Source organism: Ruditapes philippinarum, unplaced genomic scaffold (genome assembly GCF_026571515.1).
Source record: "Ruditapes philippinarum isolate M1 unplaced genomic scaffold, ASM2657151v2 ctg3139_1_1_1_1, whole genome shotgun sequence".
Lineage (NCBI taxonomy): Eukaryota > Metazoa > Mollusca > Bivalvia > Venerida > Veneridae > Ruditapes > Ruditapes philippinarum.
Window position 1 is genome coordinate 55,722 of NW_026863344.1, and position 19,603 is coordinate 75,324.

At 32.8% G+C, this 19,603-nt stretch overlaps 1 protein-coding gene across 1 annotated transcript in view; it reads left to right on the plus strand.

The window, feature by feature from the left end:
• The first annotated feature begins 2,553 nt into the window (after window positions 1-2,553).
• The window catches only part of LOC132721893 (ankyrin repeat domain-containing protein 50-like), a 48,696-nt gene continuing 31,646 nt past the window's right edge, over window positions 2,554-19,603 (plus strand). The window contains exons 1-2 of the mRNA XM_060706271.1: window positions 2,554-2,631; window positions 10,620-10,662. The gene's annotated coding sequence lies outside the window, so the exon portion shown is untranslated. The remainder of the gene's footprint in view (window positions 2,632-10,619; window positions 10,663-19,603) is intronic.

The window sequence follows — 19,603 nt, forward strand, 5'->3', positions numbered from 1 at the left end:
AAAGTCCCTGTCGGGATTCGAACCCACAGCGGTGAGGGGCAAGTGGTTTGAAGTCAAGGACCTTAACCACTCGGCTACGGACGCCCCAACATCAGCGTTGAATATAACTTTTGAAGTAACACAACAACATGACACAAGTGTTCATCTTTAATTATTTAAAAGGGCAGAAAGGAAGGGAGATAATATTTTTTAGTATTTTTATATAATGGTAATAATTGCTCCCCTTTTTGTTATCAATATATTTTTGTTTGGCATGTGATTAATGTATTACTCTACGTGTTATGGTTGTTTCACAAATGTCTTACGTAACCATTTATCTACGGTTTAAGCCACCGTGACACACACAGAACTCGGAACAATGAAAACACGAAATAACTATTGTGAAAAGTTGAAATAACGAATCTACACTGATGAAAAGTCAAATCTACACTGATGAAAAGTCGAAAGTTTGATGCTAAGAAATCGAAATCGTGAAAAATCGATATTATTTCGATTTTTCACTATCGTACTTTCGACTTTTTACCATCGAGATTTCGATAATTCGACTTTACATCATCACACTTTCGACTTTTCATCATCGTAGTATCGTATTTTCACCATCGTACAGGTCTTCAACTCCTAAGACTTGTCACCAAACTACCTAAGACTTTTCACTTTCCTGTTAAGCATACGCATTGAATGAAAATTTATAAAAAGATGTCATCCGATTCTGAAGAAGGTTCGTATTTAAAGGGATTTTATAAAATAATCTATAAGATATCTTTATGACCTCTTGAAAATGAATCAGAATTTACACTTAGTTAAACTAAATTAAAATCTAATAATAATAAAAATACGAAACCACGATAGTGAAAACTCCATATAATTTCGTGTTTATATCATCGTATTTTCGACTTTTTATCATCGTATTTTCCACTTTTCAACATCGTGATTCCGTTATTTCGACTTTTCATAATCGTAGTTTCAACTTTTCATCATCGTGGTTTCGACTTTTCATTATCGTAGCTTCGTGTTTCCACCATCGTATCTTCAACTTTTCACAATCGTACCTCCGACTTTTCACCATCGTACCTTCAACATATTACTATCGTAGTGTGCCTTCCTGTTGAAATCTATATAAACATGTCACACGATTCTGAATCAAATAATCTATGAGACATCTTTTTGATATAAAAAATAAATCTTAGTTTTACTATATCAAGAACTATGCAGATCTATGGTCAACATCCGGCGATGAAAAGTCGAAACCACAATGATGAAAAGTCGGATTATCGAAACCACAATGATGAAAATCGGAGTATCGAAACCACAATGATGAAAATCGGAGTATCGAAAACACGATGATGAAAAGTCGGAGTATCGAAACCACGAAAATGAAAAGTCGGAGTATCGAAACCACAATAATGAAAAGTCGGAGTATCGAAACCATGATGAAAAGTCGGAGTATCGAAACCACAATGATGAAAAGTCGGAGTATCGAAACCACGATGATGAAAAGTCGGAGTATCGAAACCACAATGATGAAAAGTCGGAGTATCGAAACCACAATGATGAAAAGTCGGAGTATCGAAACCACAATGATGAAAAGTCGGAGTATCGAAACCACGATGGTGAAAAGTCGGAGTATCGAAACCACAATGATGAAAAGTCGGAGTATCGAAACCACGATGGTGAAAAGTATAAAATACGATGGTGAAAAGTAAAAAATACGGTGGTGAAAAGTCAAAAGTATGATGTTGAAAATGCGAAATAACGAAACAACGAAACCAAGATGGTGAAAGCTCAACAGTACGATGGTGAAGAATCGAAATAATCGAGTTTTATACCATCGTGGTTTCGTTATTTCGACTTTTCACCATCGTTATTTCGTGTTTCGTTATTTGTTATCGTTATTTCGTGTTATCGTTATTTCGAGTTATATCACGATGGCTCTAACGAGACACTGTTTTGAATAGACAAATTACATGAATTAGGTATATTCTCTTTCAGTTTCTTTTGTAACACAGGCCTCCGAGATTTTTTTTAGTTCTTATAAACTGTTTTCTAGGGGTGATTTCAGATGAGAAGGTCGTAATTAGTGATAATATAGAGAAAAAATTATAACTCCTACAGCGCTAGATTGGATTTGGAATTGAGTTATCTTTCTTTGCAAAATTTATGTTTTTGGTCACGTGTAACTTTAATATAGTTTCAATACTCGTATAATATAATAACAATATTATTTTCACACACTAATTTTTTGTATAGACTTTACAATAAAAAAGTTACTTTAACCTCTGAAAAAGGTCATTCAAAATAGGATTTCGTTTAATTTTACGCTCAAATAACTTTATATGCATGCACATATGAGAGAAAAAATAATTTCTTTTAAATTGCACATGAAACCTTAAAAAAATAATAAGAAATTTGTCATTTTCGAAAATAGACTTACGCGGAAGACGTACAGTAATTGCGTATTGTCTATTTTTGTTTTGGTTTTAGTATTGGTAGTAAGTACATAACGAAATATTTGTGGTTTCACATATCACATTGTGTTTGGGCGCTATTGTAGTATAGTTTATGTTTGTATTTCATTCATAATTTCTGTCTATACAGAAGGTGCTTTTTCACGTTAAGTGTTGTTCTCATTTGGTTAGTATATTATTTCGTTGTTTTGTTGTTGTTGCTGTTTTTTTAATTGTTTTTTATTTTATTTTTATTTTTTTGTATTTGTTCCACTGTGTTTAGCTTGTTAGCGCTTTAGGTTAGTAATAATTTTTATTAATTTATTTGAAGTGAAGACATGTTATTATAATATACTATAAAAATGAATGTGTATGTCTCGGTTGGCTTATATTTCTTTTTCACAGGGAAATATTTAAATATCGTCTTAAAGAAATGTCTCAATATGAAACCGAAAAGATTTCTTTAAAACAATAAATTGACTTCATCTTTTGAAACATTTAAGATGTTACTCAATATTTGTGACGTTCCGAAGGAAACCGTATATGAATCTGGTTCGAAACAGGTATGTGTGATGATTATAAAAATCTTAATGCAGGAAATTAATTTGTGAGATAAGAGAAAAAATATGGGAACCGGTAAATTGAATTTGTGACACTAAAAGTAAACTTATAAAAAACTGGTCTATTTGACACTTAAAACAACTTACAGGGAAACTGGTATTTAATTCAAATGAAAATTTATGGTCACTGTTTAGGTAAAGCTATTAAGGGGGAAATTTATATTTGGGGTGTATGTTGAACATAATATGAATTTTTATACTTTTAAGCTATCGAGGTTTATGGCTTACAGCTTTAAAAGGCTTTTTACGCTTAAAGAGGATTCTAGTTTATATTGTAACTAGCTTATCAAGAAACTGTTGATTGTGTGAAAAATGAGGACGGCATTTTGTATAAAGGAAACCTATAGAAAGTAAAAATATACTGGTATTTGCAATGAAACTTAGGGACTTTTTTAAAATACTATAGGGAAACTTGAAAAGTATTTGAACGATATGTCTTAAAGAAACGTAAAGGGACACTGGCATTTGCGACGTTTAAAGAAAACCTAAAGCCGTATAGGGAAACAAATATCGTGATGCTTAAAGAAAACTAATAGGGAAAATGATTTGTGTGACTTATAGGGAAAATTTGTAATTATAACATCTAAAGAAACTTACAGGGGTCCTTGTATTTTTGACGTTTTAAGGAAAATAAAGCGAAAATTGTATTTGTAGTGTTTGTTCATGTCTGCATTGTGTATGTGATTATCTAAGACTTTAATACAATTGGTTTATGTCTCTGACGAGTACGCGTATTTCGAAACTTGTCTAAAATTTAGTGTTTATTTTAAGAATACAGTCAAAATGACGGAATAGACAAATTAAATTACCTAACATATAAAAAAAGTCATGGCTAGACATAAATTTTGAAAAGCACGTTTCAGATTGACATAAAAGTGCAGCAGACGACAATAACAAGTTGGATAACATTGAACTTGCATTGATATTTCTTATCTAATGACTAAACAATGCAGAAGCGCGCATGTTCCATGACAATATGATGAATATCGCTTTAGTCGGAAGCCTTTGATGTCATCGATCTAAAAGCTATTGTTGATATTGTTTCGTGGCAAAGGGGGCGTAGTTTTAGGCCGTTATGTGCGCTATACACGCAATCGTTTTTCGTTTATAATTGTAGATTTGTATTGTTATAAGCAGTGTTAAATGATGACAAATGTTAAGTAACAATGACAAATCATTATCTATTAGTCAAAGAATGTAATAGAGATTCAGGTTTTTACTTATTGCACTAAGATTTAACATTCTCTACATTCTTGAACGATTTTTACCCTCTGTCTATATATAATAACTAATCAAAAAGTATGCGCAGTAAGTTTTTTTTTTATATTTTGAATGTTATTTTCACGTAATTCGTTAAAGGTAATTTAAGTCAATTGCGAGTGGAGTATATGCAATGGTTTGAACTGAATATCATATAAATATATTAGTTTGTTACGATAAATGTTTCTCGCATAAATATTTATATCCCTAATCAGTACAATATTGAAGTAAACAAGATAAATACACAGACGGTCTTATTTTCAAGGACTTTTCGGTTTAAGATGTTTTTGCGGGCTTTACATATTTTGCTGCGCGTGCATATTAAAGGCATTTTGGCAACGGAAAGTTTTGATCTGCGCACTTTGCACGCCTTTCAGAGGATATGAAAAGTCGGATTAATACGGCATGAGCGTTTTTGTTATTAATTATGAATATTTATTTATCTGTTTCTGGGAAAGAGCCAAAATTGTTAGGCTATCTAAAAGAAGAAAAAAATGATATTGAAATATAGGGATATTGATTTGTCTGTATTTCTAATCTCTGGAGCATATCTTGATGTATTTACAGAATTTTTTAATGAAATACTGCATCCAATGATGTGAGGAAAACCAGCCAGTAGTCTGCAAAATATAGCAACATATTGCGTTTGTCCGCTTACTGCGCATTTATTGAATGCTATCAACGCATCCAAAATGTATTTGCACTTTTACTCTGAAAGCAACCGTGATATAGATCTATAGTGCGCCAATAATAGAGATTTAATTAATTAATCGGAACACTTCTACAATTGAAAGATTTTTATGATTACCAAAATGTTCGAGGCAATACGAAAGTACTTTGAACAGCGAATTTGTTTGAGTTCTGTTTAATTGTGCTAATATTAATTGCGTCGCATGTTCCGTGTAAATGACCTTTAAATTGAACTGTTTAAGAGAAAATTGAAATATATTTCATAAAAAATCTCACCACCACTTTTCAATACTTAAATGTTACCATAGTTACCTTCCCTGAAGACTTACACTGATCATTTGACAAAGATTGTGTGTACACTCTATAACCATTGCCAAATCTACTTCATCTATACTATATATGAATCAGCTTTTTAAATAGAACGTTTTATTTTAAAGATCAAACACGCTGGATTCGCTAAATGTAACGAGTCAACTTAAAGTTTTAAATAAATCTATTAATCAATGACTTAACCACAGCAGATAAACGAAATCACTGTACCCTGTCTTGCGAGCCTATAAAATTGATTGTTTTGTAGTAGCACGAGGTACGAGTACAAGCACGTGTTACTTCCGATCACTGTACCTTTCTTGGGAGCATATTTATTTTAACTTGAACCTTTCTCGGGATAACAGGAAGTTGGCTCGTTAATATACCGCTTGCCACACTTCTACGCAACCGTAAAAAATGACAACGGTTCTTTAATTTCTTAAATGATAAAACGTTCTAGACCAATGCGATGGAATTGATTTTGATAAAGCTTCTATAGTTTCAATATCATGACAAAGGTTTAAAGCCAATCTCAGGAAGTTATAACAATGAAACCTCTTTTTTATGACAAAGTATATATATCATTTGATTATTTTTAAAATTCACGGTAAGCAAAAAAAAAACAAACATAAAAAACGACGTTTTGCTGAATTTTAATACATGTAAATACATATATTTAGTAGGTGTGTTTTTATACGTACTTTACGCGACCAAGCGCGTGCCACATCTCTACGCAACCGCAAAAAATGACAAGAATGTAAATTCATTTACATATAATTATTATTTCACCATTAAACAGATTCTGTTTTAACAATCCCTATCCAAATAAGATCCATTTCTGACGTAAGATCAGACTTGTCTTAATTTATTATGTTTTTCTTAAAAATAACACTCCTTTACTTCTGTAAACACAAAAAAAGTGTTTTTGTTGACTTTATTTGTATAAAAATGAAATAGCAAGATTGAATTGAAGAAAAAAATGTTGATAAGTATTTTGTTACGAGTCATTCTCACTTACAAGTATGCTTGGCATTATCATTCGATATTAAATTGTCTGGGAGACTGGATCATGTGACACGCGCGTGTGAAATAATTTCTCTTACCAGTCCTACGCATAAACCCTCCCAGCTTGCTGAATCTCAGTAAGGGCTTATCAGCTAGTAAATCACTATTAACTGTATATCTCCCATTAACACGTCAACTGAGTTGAGAGTCTTGTCATTATTAATTGGCCCTCTGTATTCTTATCTAATGGCCCTAACATTGAAGGATCAAATTTCTGAACATACTCTAACTTTTATGATGTTTTTTTCTCTGGGTCTGCGGCCCAAGTGAAATGTGAAAGTTTTAGCAATAATTTGAATTATTTGTAAATATTATACTTAATATCACAAGATAAATTTTAGCTACTAAATGAATTATATGTTAGGATATACCTTTATAAGTGATAATCATCTTCGTAATTAATAACCTTCCATAGTAAAGTGTCACTGTTCAGTGTTACTCATGTAATTACTGAGTGAACTGCCTACCCACCCCCACACCAATAAAAAACCGCTAAAAAACAAAAAGAAAACAAAAACATTGTATTTACTGCAATTTTAGTGCAAGACTCTTAACTAAGTGACCAGGTAAGTGATATTTGTATTATTAGCTCAACTATATCAAATATATGGAGAGCTGTCCTACTCATCATGGCTTGTAAGCCGGAGCCAGCGTACATACTTTAAATTAATGCTTATATGCAGTAAACATTTTATCTCTAACTTTTTTATTAGCTCATCTGAGGATTATGTCCGTGCGTCAAAAATTTCTTTAAACAACTTCTTCTCCTAAACCACGTAGCCAAATTTGTTGAAACTTTGCAGTAGTGTTCCTTGCATAAGGCTCTACCATGTTCAAAGAATAAAATTCCATGCAGAACTTTGGTTGCCATAGCAACCGAAAAAAAAACTTATAAAATGTTCTTTTAAAAAATCCAAAGAGCTAGAGCTTAGATATTTGGCATGAAACATCTTATACTGAGTGTCTATCAAGTTTGTTCAGATCAAATCCCTGGGGTAAAAATTAGCCCCGTCCCGAAGGGTCATTAATATTTTCCTTATAATATTATTATGTACACATGTATTCCTTATGATCATACACATCATGTGATAAGGTGTTAAACTCAAAAACCAGTATTTCCAGAACTATATCCCCTTGAACATATAATTTTCCATAAAATAATGTTATTTTTTTCTCTTTCTATTTGACTTACACTTCGAATATGTGTTCCTTACCATCAACTACATCATTTGTGACAATGTTGTTAACTCTAGCACCAATATTTTCAAGAATTATCTCCCCATGAACTCATTTTTTTCCTAAAAAAAGGTTACCTTTTTACTTACTTCTTTATTTCTTAAGGTATCTACTTCTAACTTAAAAATATATGTTCCTTATACATGTGTGACAAGATTCATAACTCTAGCATGAATATTTCCAGAATTATTTCCCCTTTGAACTTAGATGTTTTTATGCCCCTGAAGGGTGGCATATTAAAATTGAACCGTCCGTCTGTCTGTCTGTCAGTCCGTCAGGCTTTATACATATAGACAGTGGAGGTAGTGTCCGCTCTGAAACTTCAGTATGCATGAAAGTATTAATTTTTCTTTCATATATGAAAAAACCATAAATGTATGGTGAGTCGCGAACAAGACTCGGGTTCCTACGACTAAGGTCAAGGTCACTGTGGGGTTCAAACTTTGTCATTTTTTATGTTATATAAATATAGAAGGTGGTGGTCCTGTCCGCTCTAAAAACTTCAGTATGCATGAAAGAATTTTAATTTCTCTTTCATATATTAAACAACCATAAATGTATGGTGTGTCACGAACAAGACTCGGGTTCCTACGACTAAGGTCAAGGTCACTGTGGGGGTTCAAACTTTGTCATTTTTATGTTATATAAATATAGAAGGTGGTGGTCGTGTCCGCTCTGAAACTTCAGTATGCATTTTTCTTTCACATATTCAATAACCATAGATATATCGTGTGCCACGAACAAGACTCAGGTCTCTACAACTAAGGTCAAGGTCACTGTGGGGGTTCAAACTTTGTCAATTTTGATGTTAATATACATATAGGCAGAGATGGTCGTGTCTGCTCTAAAACTAATATGAATAAAAGGATTATATTTTTTATTTCGCATATGAAATTATCATAAATGTATGATGTGTTGCGCTTTAGACCCGTGTTCCTACGCCTTAGTTCAAGGTCAATGCTGGGGTTTAAACTTTTTCAATATTTATGTTATATACATATAAATGGTGGTTATTGTGTCCGCTCTGTAACTTCCATACATGAAAGTTTCAATTTTTTTAAAAAAAATATTAAGTCACCATAGATGGACAATTTGTTGTGAACCTAACCCAGGTTTTTTTGTCTAACTTAAAGGTCACTGCTGGGGTTCGAACTATGTCAATTTTTACCACCACACTTAACATGTTATAGGTGGTTTATAACTAGAATCTTTTGAGGCATTTGTCACGTTCTGTGACAGCTCTTGTTTATATATTATTTTTGTATATTGATATTTTTTGCACTTCAAAATATGTTTCTTAACACTTATATTAGGTGCGAATAGATTTATAACTCTAGCTGTATTTTGGAAATTATCTCCATTTCATTTTTGAACTTGGAATTTAGTGAAAATTCATATATTTCTAAGTATAATCTTTGTTATTAGAAATGATATCTACTCTAGACTTAAAATAATTGTTCTTTGTCATTACTTACATCATGCATGACAAGGTTCATAACTCTAGCATCTTTATTTCAAGAGATATTTTCTCTTTGAACTTATAACTTTACTATAAATTTAAAGGTCATCAATTTTTTACTATTTTCTGCTTTTTTGCAATTGGTATAGTAAAAGTGATTTAGTATTTTGTATGGAAGTCAAAATACTACTTTGTTTACATTTTGCTACCTTTTTTACAATTTTTTTTTTCACATTCAGAGATCTTTTTTCTACCAAATTGAATGAAAGTAATTTACATTAGTATCTTTATTTTGATCACAGGGACTCGGCACAGTGTTGGGGTAGTGTAAAAAGCAATTTTAGAAAAAAATACTTATAATTTTTTTTTCTCTAAAATTAATTTTACCCTTCACTATCCCAACACGGAACTGAGTCCCTGTGATTGTGAGTTGTAAGTGATTAAAAACCTTTTTTTAATGTAATCCAGTCTTTTTAGTCTTTAACTCTTATTAAAAATTGAATGTACCTATGAAAATCTTCGTTTTCCTTATATCTGAAATGTTCTCTATATCCTACAGCTTAAACTATACATTCTTGAAACATGATAGGATCATAAAACATTCAAGGGTGCTGCTATCAGTGATACTGTGACAAGCCATGTAATTATAATTAAATGCTCATCACTGGCCAGAGATAGCAAATTTTGGGGGAAAACTGGAAATATTGGGCTTATGCGTAGGACTGTTACTTTTGTTTCGACTGGGACTTAAAATTAATAATGATATCAGTGTGTCCCAGGTTTCGATCATTATTATATTTCACATGCAAGTACTTGTGCCGCGTTTGCGACTCCCTATAAACGGTACTGCACGCACGTGCATGAAATTATTTTGACGTGACGTCTTTTACGTAAAAAAACATAGCGTCATGTCAATGTTAGTTTTTATTTAAAAGCGATGATTCTTTTTGGCGGTAGATCAGAGACATAGATCTTGTTCTTAATTTTGTTAAGTGATCATTACAATTTTAAAGCTTCTTTACTAAGTCACACATATATATCTTATATTTAGCTCTATGACTAAGTTTATTGAAAACATTGAGTAAGAAATACTATGCTGACAGACCATAAAGTTCTATAAATTCAATTCAACGAGAAAAGGGACAGTAATCCTCCATGACTATCTACCGTACTAAGCTACTGTATGCAGACGTCTTAATTTTACATGTACTTGACGAATAAATACAGATGAGATGGTCGCAGGATTGCGTTTAAACATTTTCAATATTTTTATTTGTATATAGATCTAAGACAATTATAAAAGTATCCAAAACAGACTGGAAAATGTATGTCGGACGAGACCTTGAAGTCGACATAGCTTGCTGATATAACTGCTGAGGACAATCGTTCACCTCAAATGGACCAATCAAAGAAGAGTATTGATCGTAAGTCCCGCCTCCTTTCACATTTCAATTAACATAGTGTAGACGGTCACACGTTTTGTGTACGATTGAATGGAATACACAATTTGAGCAGACTTCTTTGTTTTCTGTTTAGATTTTTGAACTGGAGAAAGTGCAATTGTCTAGCGGAATATTTGGTGAGTTTATTTTTTTTGCAAATATTTTGAAACGAAAATAATTTGCAGACGAGGAAAGTGTTATTAGAAAAATTAAAAAGGATAGATGTGATGGTGATGTTGCCATTGTTGCACAACTAAAAGGAACACATGTGGATTGTAAACAGGGAATTGATACAAATGTATGAGTAAGTGAGGTTTAATGTCAACATTTCATGAAAGATCAGATTTTGGATGGAAATGTTAAGATAAATTGGTACATTTTGGACTTTATTTTTTTTTAAAATATAAATTAATTATCATAGGTTACTATGCTACTTGGTATACAATTTTGTGATATAAGGTTACTATGCTACTTGGTATACAATTTTGTGATATATGATTTTATTTTATAAATAGATTTTAAGGTAATTTAAGTTATTTAAATGTGGAAGCACACAAATGTAAAGTTGTGTGCATACTTAGTAGTCCAACTAATTAGACTTGTCAAAGAGACACCGATATAATTTTGGACGGGCGCTGTCTTTTGACAGTAATAAAAAAAAGTCTGTAAAATGGGTCAAACCGTTCACGCCAAATTAATTACGCTACATACTTAGTTGCAACTCAAGAGTCTGGCTGAACTTATCATCTAGAACTAATAGAGCTACACTTTAGAGAATGTCTGAACTCTTAGAACTCAGCAATTCAGAACCTGGCTGAACTCTTGGAATGGCAATTCATAGTCTGGCTGAACTCTTAGAACTGCAATTCATAGTCTGGCTGAACTCTTAGAACTGCAATTCATAGTCTGGCTGAAGTCTTAGAACTGAAATTCATAGCCTGGCTGAACTCTTTAAGTCTTAGAACTGCAATTCATAGTATGGCTGAACTCTTTAAGTCTTAGAACTGCAATTCATAGTCTGGCTGAACTCTTTAAGTCTTAGAACTGCAATTCATAGTCTGGCTGAACTCTTGCGATTGCAATTAAGAGTGTAGCTGAACTCGGAGAACTGCAATTCATAGTTTGGCTGAATTCCTTGAACTACAATTCATAGTCTGTACTATTAGAGCTACAATTCAGCGAACTCTTGGAACTCTTGGAATTGCAATTCAGAGAGTGGCTGAACTGCAATTCAGAGACTGCATGAACTCATAGAGCTGTAATTCATAGTCTGTTTGTCAGGCTGAACTCTTTAAGAACTGCAGTCCATAGTCTGATTGAACTCTTAAAGAGTCTGGCTGAACTTGTAGAACTGCAAGACAGGATGATCAGTGTGGCTGAACCCATGGTTGCCACATTTAAATGTGTACATGAGCAATCTGTGAATTAGTATGTTTTGTACATGACTTGTGCACATTTTAAGAATGTTCATGCTATATATGTTTGTCGCAGGAACAATCAAATAAAACCATAGCAATATAATTATGGTATTAACCCATTGCTTCATGAGCATTTTGTGAAAAATGGCTGTTTTCATTGAAAAGTCTCCCGTTACAAGTTCAAATTGCTATAATACTATAAAAACTGCTTCAACACTAATCAAACTTGGCACAAATGTTGACTGGACCATTGCCCTTGCAACAACATGCTCAGGCTTAAATTTTCTGTTACCATGGCAACGAGGGGACATCTCAAAATTGCCAAAAATCACTATTTTGCGTTGATTTTTTCCATCAAAATTGATTTCAAAGTGCTGCAACTTCTCAATGGATTGAGATAGAGTCAAATGCTTTTCAGCGTTGGTTACACGTTACCTTATGATCAATCTGGGGTCATTTACAGCCTCTCACAAGTCCAAAATTTTCTTGGCGATGAGGGGGACTCCGCCCCCCTTCAAACCCCCCAAACAGAAGGGGGCACATCCCCCTTCTGGCAACCCCCTGATGTATCTTTTGGTTGGGGGGCCGCGCCGAAAAAGAGGTCACTTTTTTTAACAACATTTCTCAAACAAAAACAAGTGTTTGGGGCCTAAATAAGGCATTTTTTCATCATTTGAGACAACAAAAAGGGGGGGGGGGGGAAAAAGGCGTTAAAAGGCGTGTATATGAAGTAATGGGTTAAGGCTTAAATGTGCATATAGTGTACATAATGTTTATTTTATAAAAATATGAAAAAAAAACTGTTGTGTGTATATACAAGCTCATGCAGGTGTATCAGTGTGTGTTTGAGCGACATAGGGGTTTCCTTAATAATTTCATGTATGACAGATCAGAGTAGACCTTAGGCCTAAAGCCCAGACTGAAGTTTATTTGTTATAACCTTGATTATGTCATTGTGAACCAAACAAATAAGATTTAAATAAAAATCATATTATGTAATATTAATATTCAATTATTGAAGTATTGCTTTAAGTTATTTATGAAAATAATTGGTTTAAAAGTGTACACTTTGAAGTGAATAATATTAAACATGTAAGTAAATTACCATGCTTGTTAAACGTTTCATGTCCCTGCCCTTTAGGGCAACTCTACCAGTTAGAAATTAGTCACATGAATTGGTAATGATCTAAGAATTTGTGGAATATGAATAGAAGGCTCCTGGGTATAGATAAAACTAAAAAGGGTCTGCATTCATGAGTAAATGTTTAGTTATTAAATTTGAAGGTGAAACCCTTTTATTGCCTGAAAAGATAAAGAAATTTACAAATATTTTTTCCCTTAATTCCGTAAGTTTTTTCACTCGGTTAACATGCATTACAAAAGTTCTTAACCAAATATTTTTTCTAAATGTCACCCAACCACTAGCTTACAGCAAAAACTAAATATTTGTGGACTTTTAATACTTCACCTGAGGACAACAGCCACAGATCTATAGATTAACTGACCTTGAGTGACATGGTACATGTGGTCTTAGGCACTGGTCAGCCTTTGGTCAAGTGGTTAATCCCTATTATAGACAGGATAAGTCAATTTTACACAAGTTAAGGTGTTAGTATCAGGTAAGAAAATCTTTTCCCACTTAACTGCCAGATTACTGATTGTCCTTTAATTAAATCAGCATGATTGCATGAATTATATTCCGAATTTATTTTGATTTGAAAAGTTTCCATTACGTTCTTATGTCATAGTCGGCAAACTGCATGTTTAGGTCATGTTGTACATGCTCCGATATTAATACAGTTATAAATAGTCTGTTAAGAAATAAGATAGAGCCCTATTAAATACCATGCTAAATTTGTGCATGGCCTTCTATAGGCCAAAGTTCTGTACGTTAATTTGTCAGTTTTAGGAATTTTAGGATCAATATTATTAAAATCATAATGAACAGTCTACCATATTTATTAAAAAAAGTTTTGCGGACTGTAATACTTTCATGGGCATCATGCAGACAGTCAATCTGGCTTTCACAGCACTAATGGCATATCTGCACATATGTTGAGAAAGTTAAATAAATGCAGCTCAGCAAGCGCTACCAGTACAGTACCTACATGTACTACAGGTGTATGATAGAATTACAATATTCAATAGTTAAAAGCGAATCAAAATTTGAAGAACAATTAAATAGATTAATAGTGATATGCAGAAAGAAATTGTAGATATGCATTTATAAGGACCTTAACTGCATTTTAAAATAAAACGCAGATGAATACTTGGGTGTTGGTGCAAGGTTTACTTTTGGGATGGTGAAACCTTATGTAAACATTTAAAAACCTAAGGATGGGATAAATTTGTGGTAGGTACATGCTATATATGTTATGTTATAGATTGATCATTGCAAATAAAATCGCCTTTAAAGATAGAATTTTAATCAGTACTTCTGTCTTGTTTCCTTTGATGGTGATTAGACAGGTCATAGACGCGAAGATAGTGATCCAAATATAACCTAATTACCTACATATCATATTGCGATAAAAATAGTGCGACCTAATTTTAGAACCAGGTGGTTTTGAAATTAACTGTTTGTTTGACATCCGATCTGATCAATTTATTTAAATTGGAAATTTAATATTTATCCAGCTGGGATGGAAGAATTTCAATGTTAAGTTCGGACATAGAAGTTCTTTTGTGGAGTCTAGCCATTTAAGTTATATCAATTCTTCATTCCTATGTTTATTAGAGATTGAAAGAATTCGAACTATTGCTGACAGAGAAAATATAAATCTTGACGAGTTATAAAAGATGTGATATTAAAAGTGTAAATTAAGTGGAAAAGAGTAACCACGGTCCAGTGATTTATTTTAATTTCATGGTAAATTTGTAGTGTAATCAAATGCCCATACATATTTTAATATAATTTAATGAGGTGCTATCTGATTCATCATTTTCTCACATATTTTAATCTTTCGAACTTTAATTAAAATCTGATGTTCTTCATAGTCCACATTAACTTTTTAAATCCATTATTTACATTGTATATTATCGATAGCTAAGTTGGTTGACCACTGACTTATCACTCCTGAGGTTCCGGGTTCCATCATGGGTAACACCATTGGGATATTTCAGAGACACTTTCAGTGTTTCCCACCTACCTAATGGTACACTGGTAAGAAACCCAGGTAATCCTCGCATGTATCAGTGCTATACACTGGGTATGTATAGGAACCACTGGTGTCTATTCAATAAGAGCTAGGGACTGGTTCCCGGAGTCCATTGTATTCTCTGGAGTCTGCTGAGGTTCTAGGACCCTACTTGAAATAAGTGCTTGCACTTTCGTAGCTTAACCTTCACCGCCTGGTCTCAAGAAGTTCATCATCAGGGATATTTATGAAATAAATAAATTTGTATTTATGAAGTTTGAATTTAGAAAGGTATATAGAGTACTGATACACCAGAGTGATATTGTATTTTGGTATAAAATCACAAATACAATTATTGGACTGCCATGCATTTTTAGCTCTTTGTATCATAGTTTGGGGACCTTTCTGTTGAAAATGTGTCAGAGTTAAATCGTATACATATACATGCACAGTGCATTAACTGGAGTGCAGGTATTAGTTACTCGCACTCAAGAGCATGCCCATTGATTGGCTCATTTTTGTTGGGGTTTACTTATTGTGACGTACAGCAGAGAAAGTGAAAGCGACAGAAAAATCATATTCAGATGCTCGTTCATTGTTTATTTTTTTCTGTGGTTTCATATTTTGACAACAAGGAACATGTTTTTATGTTTGAAAGAGAAAGGACATTAAAATGCCCCCTCGTACTATAATCAGATAACCTCGTGTTTCGATGCTGTTTACATACATGGCAACTATATATATTTGTGAGTTAGACTCAAATTACCTTAATTAAACTCAAGAATGACCTCCATTAAACTGAATTTGTGTAGTTTATATTGCAGATCAACTTTAAATTTTGGAAATATCAATTGTTAGGGTACATGTGATTTTCAAATGAAGCACTCTGAGTTTTGTCTGAGATTATGGTGCATCAATCTATAATAGCCTAGCTAGCTTAAAAAATGACTGACCAGAGTGGTTAAGTGTTGAAAGATAGATTAATTTAAATAAAATTTAAATGTATTTTGCTATCTGCACTATGAGGCTTGGTCATTTAACATGCATCTTATTATCAGGTGAAAAATTTACTTGTAAAGGCTAAGAAGAGTTGAAACAGCCCGAAGGGATTTAAAGTTGACATTAGTATAATTATGACCTTTTACACTTATTAGACGGTCAGTGTCATAGCTGGGTTGTTAAGGTCAGTTAGTGTGGCCGTTTCAAATAGCCATTGATTGTCAACCCCTCCCTAATACCATGACAAAACTAAATTATGTTCTATAACTTGTGAATAATTAATGTATTTTTAGGTTGTATTAAACATTCTGTTCATAAAGTGAAAGCTTAGGTTATTTAGAGAAAAGTTTATTATATTATTGTAACTTGATGATATAAAAGCACTGTCATGAGATATAATTGACAAAACTTTGTTATTTATTAAAACCAATTATATACAACCCCAAAACAATTACAGTGTTCTTTTATAATATATTTTATATTGGATAAAAAGTACAGGTAAATAACTTTCAGGTTCAAAATATATTGATATATTCTACTGTACAATTGTATATCGAAACAGTATAAACACTGGTCTAGACTTATTTAATAAATGTATTAAATTTACAAAATGTCTTTTATCCAGTGCTCTGCATATAAAAATATAAATTTCTGTTTGGTTTTAAGATTTTAAATTGAAAAATATTGAAGTTTTTATTATATCTCTAAGCTTTTCTTTATTATAAACACTTGTTTACAAATACATGTGAATACAATTTCATATGTTTAAATATTACATCTTTTTATTTAAGAGTTTAAACTTGATATGAATTTTGGTATGTATAAATTTTGATATAAATAAGTTGAAAAATCAATATTTGAGTAAAAGACATATAATATACCCACACCATTTTGCAGACATTGATGTTGAATTGGGTGTGGGGACTGATTGAAGGTGAAAACTTGGCTCCATTGGTATATAGTGCCAAGCCAGGTCCCTGAGGCTGGCCGGTTTACACATTTGCATAGTTGGTGGACTGTACTGACTATACACTGATTGACTTAATTATGTATTTTGATATCGATATTTCTTAAAGTTAACCCTTGCTTATAATCTTAGATATAGTATATTATGTATTTGTCCATATTTCAAAATGGACAGAACCATTTATCTGATTTTTATGGAAAATTTCAAAACAATGTTGTACTGGCTGAATAGCGAACAGTGTTGACCATGATCTGGCAGCACAGATGGGGAGGATTCTGCTATCACCATTGCATTAGTCTGCAGTCCAATACACAAATGGCCGAGTAAGGACTTATACAGTAGTTACTGGCGATATTTAGATATTTAAACAGTTCATAGGCATACTTGAATTTTCTGCAAATATTTGCAGCAGGCAAATTCGCACTATTGATTTGGTACCGTATTTACATTTTCATTTCAGGAATGCTGATGCTTGCATATTTATCTTGAAAATATAAACAGTAAATAGATAGCTTTGAGACATTATCAAAACAGAAATAAGTTACCCAGCTGAAAATGAAGTTAATAGGCAAAAAAAGGCAGGGAAAGGCAGGGAAAATAATTTAAAAGAAAAAGTCAGGTGGCTTCAGAATGCATTGATACTCCCCTGAACCACATGCGTGTAATCTTGCTAGACTTCTGTTGCCATCTGCACCCTATCTTCAAGCTATGTTTGAATTGGATTTTTGCTGAAAAGGAATTGTGGCCGCGTAGTAATTTTCGTAAATAACTTCAGGAGTTATCTGGTTTAATTGATAATGATTACGACTGAAAGCTAGAATAGGTATTTTTGGATAGCTACTGATGCTGGTAAAGAAATTCCTGCCATGTGCTGATTTTATTCTGTAGAATAATGCATATCTTGGTGAAAGCATGTCTGCTGATTTGCCTCATTTGAAAATTACAAGCTAAAATTTAGAAGTCATTCAGATTTCTTCACCCCAGGTCTTGCTTACATACATACTGATAAATCAAGCACACCTGCTACTTTAAGATGGATTTAAAGGCTAATTTTGTTCATTGAAATATCTTTGAGCTAATTTTAACATTGCCAGGAAGTACGATCTTTCGAGCTTGTTATAAGATTGACGTTTTAGTAAGTTTGCCTGCTTCACAGTGTGTATCAATAAAATGATACAAGATTGGAGCTGTTTGAGTCCCAAACTCAGTCCTAGAGGTATCAGTGGCTTGAGCAGGTTTGAACCAAGGACCTGTTTGAACCAGTTATATTTCTATACTGACCTAGTTCTCCCTTTTACATCTTTAAAAACTTGTATCATAGTCCAGTGAAATACTGTTACTGGAATACTGGGATAGCTAGACTTAACAACATGAACAGAATTCAGAAAGAAATCAACATCATACACAACAGTGTGAGAATTTTCAGCAACAGGAAGTTTGTATAGCAAAATTAAACTTGACATATGAAATATCATGCTGAGAAAATATCAAAATAAATCTTTATTTATTTACAAATTACTTTATGTAGGGTATAAGTCGAGTATGATTAATGTAGACTTACTGTAAATATAAACATCATTAGCATACCATTAGTTACATGTATGTTTACATGTCTTAATTACTGTGACAATTTATACAGTTTCTGGCAATGCATAAGCCAGATACATGTAGAAAATTTTGATAACAATTTTCAAAAGTAAAGATGAAAAAAAGAAGAAGAAAAAAAATTGGCATAAATGTGTTAGCTTTGTAAGAATATTTTTCAGGAATTACAGTGTATTTGATTATTTCTATCATATTATATAATTATACTTTGATGACATTTAACAATCATTGGAATTATATGACTGATTACTTTGTTTTCATACATACATGATGCTGACATTCATACAATCATAATTGGTCCGTGTTGACAATTGCATACATGATTGTTCTTTGTTGACATACATACATGTACATGCTTGCATGTACTGTGTTGGCATACATGGTAATATTGTGTTGACTATAGGCAAACATGGTAATATTGTGTTGACTTTAGGCAAACATGGTAATATTGTGTTGACTACAGGCATACATGGTAGTGTTGTGGTAACTTAAACTACAGGCATACAAGGTAGTACTGTGTTGACTGCAGGCATACATGGTAATATTGTGTTGACTGCAGGCATACATGGTAATATTGTGTTGGCTGCAGGTATACATGGTAATGTTTGTTGTTGACTTATAGGCAGAAACATGGTAGTTTGTGTTAAATACAGCCATACATGGTAATATTGTGTTGACTGCAGGCATACATGGTAATATTGTGTTGACTGCAGGCATACATGGTAATATTGTGTTAGCTGCAGGTATACATGGTAATTTTGTGTTGACTATAGGCAAACATGGTAGTATTGTGTTAACTACAGCCATACATGGTAATATTGTGTTGACTGCAGGCATACATGGTAATATTGTGTTGACTATAGGCAAACATGGTAATATTGTGTTGACTTTAGGCAAACATGGTAATATTGTGTTGACTACAGGCATACATGGTAGTACTGTGTTGACTACA